We start from the raw sequence: 1,915 nt of genomic DNA, 5'->3' as shown, positions 1-1,915 counted from the left end.
CCAGTAGCTGCTCAGTTCACCAGGTTGAATGTCTCAGCTGGTCTTCAGTATATGCCAGAGTCCTGAAGAAGTAGACTGTAATGGCAGTGTGAAAGAATGAACCTTCCAGGGAGCAGGAGGACTAGGAGGCAAAAGAGCAAGCTTCCTTCTTTTATTTTCTTTATATAAGAGGCTTATCAAAGGTATGGCCTAGAGCAAAGCTGGATCTTCCCATCTCAAATTTCAGATTAAAGTTATAACTTCCCACCTTAATATCAGATTAAAAATTATTTGATTAAGAAAACAGTTCCTCGGCGTGAAGGTTGTGGTGGATGATGAGCCAGCTGGGGCCATTTGGGACAGCTTGTGTGAGTAGGGGTGTGAGCTGGGTTATTGAAGTAAAAATGTCCAGAAAAATCCATGGTGGTTCTGTGGTGGAGATGATATGACAGGAATCATTTGAGAATTGATTAAAGAAAAACTTATTTTTTCCAATGAGGTACTGGACCTGCAAATTTTTGATGTAGGAGCAGAGAATCGTGATGCCACCAATAATCTGGACTCCAAGGATGCTGCAGAGGCTAAAAAGAAATACAAGTCAGAGTCAAGTGTGCTACTATCACACCCAATGAGAAGAGGGTTGAGGAGTTCAAACTGAAACAAACGTGAAAATCACCAATTGCCACTCTTCTGGGTGGCACTGTCTTTAGGGTAGCTATTATCTGCAAATATATTAATGGCTGGTTACAGGCTGGGTAAAATCCATCATCGTTGGTCATCATGCTTACAAGGACCAATACAGAGCAACTTATTTTTGTTGTTCCCTGGCCTGGAAAAGTAGAGATAACCTGCACACCTAAAGATGGAAGTCAAAAGGTGACATACATGGTACATAATTTGGAAGAAGGTGGTGTTGTTGCCATGGGCATGTACAACCAGGACAAGTCAGTTGAAGGTTTGGTACACAGTTCCTTTCAAATGGCTCTGTCAAAGGGTTTTTGTACCTCAGCACCAAAAACATGATTCTGAAGAAGTATGTCGGACACCTCAAAGACCTCTTTCAGGAAATCTATTACAAGCAACACAATATTCAAGTTTGAAGCTCAGAAGATCTGGCGTGAGCACAGGCTCATGATGACACAGTGGCCCAGGCTGTGAAATTGGAGGAGGCTTCATCTGGGCCTGTAAAAGCTATGATGGCGATACACAGTCAGACTCCATAGGCCAAGGTTATGGCTCCCTTGGCATGATGTGGCTGATTTGTCCAGATGTACTAAAAATGACAGGAGACATATACCAACCTTATTACTTCCATTTTTACCTGGTCCCAAGGCTTAGCCCACAGAGAAAATCTTGATGACAATGCTGAGCTCAGCTTCTTTGCAAAGGCTTTGGAAGAAATCTGCATTGAGACCACTGAGACCAGCTTTATGACTAAGAATTTGGCTGCTTGCATTAAAGTCTTACCCAATGTACTACGCTCTGACTACTTGAATACATTTGAGTTCATGGACAATCTTGAAGATAACTTGAAGGCTAAAGTAGCTCAGGCCAAACTTCAAGGTTAAACCTGGGCTTAGGAGAAATCTTTGTGATAAACAGGTCCACAGGTTTATATTTTTTTAAAGATCAAGAATAAAAGCAAAAATTATTTTGTAATTTGTTTAGGAGACAAAGTTGAACTTTTATATACATTTATAGCACTTTTATTTTTCATATAGTTATTGCCATCTTAATGAATGTGGCATGGAAATTTTTTTTAATTGTATTTTGTTGTGTGCTATGGTCTAGGAGTTACATTAGTACCTGTTCACATTAACTGTCACTTTTTCTTTTGCTCTAAGATAAATGACCAAAATTAGAAGTGTGCCCAGGGTAAGCAATAGTTATAGTTATCACCTTCTTTAACTTGGATCCCCAGCAAATCTCTTTTTCA

General features: G+C 40.0%; 1 pseudogene; it reads left to right on the top strand.

Annotated features, from left to right (window-relative positions):
- The first annotated feature begins 360 nt into the window (after positions 1-360).
- On the top strand, positions 361-1,547 carry LOC110565552 (isocitrate dehydrogenase [NADP] cytoplasmic-like; annotated as a pseudogene).
- The last annotated feature ends 368 nt before the right edge of the window (positions 1,548-1,915 follow it).

The sequence above is a fragment of the Meriones unguiculatus genome, chromosome 1 (genome assembly GCF_030254825.1).
Source record: "Meriones unguiculatus strain TT.TT164.6M chromosome 1, Bangor_MerUng_6.1, whole genome shotgun sequence".
In the NCBI taxonomy this organism is placed as follows: Eukaryota; Metazoa; Chordata; class Mammalia; order Rodentia; family Muridae; genus Meriones; species Meriones unguiculatus.
Note: the sequence above shows the minus strand (reverse complement) of the source record. Positions and strands in the feature narration are given on the sequence as shown.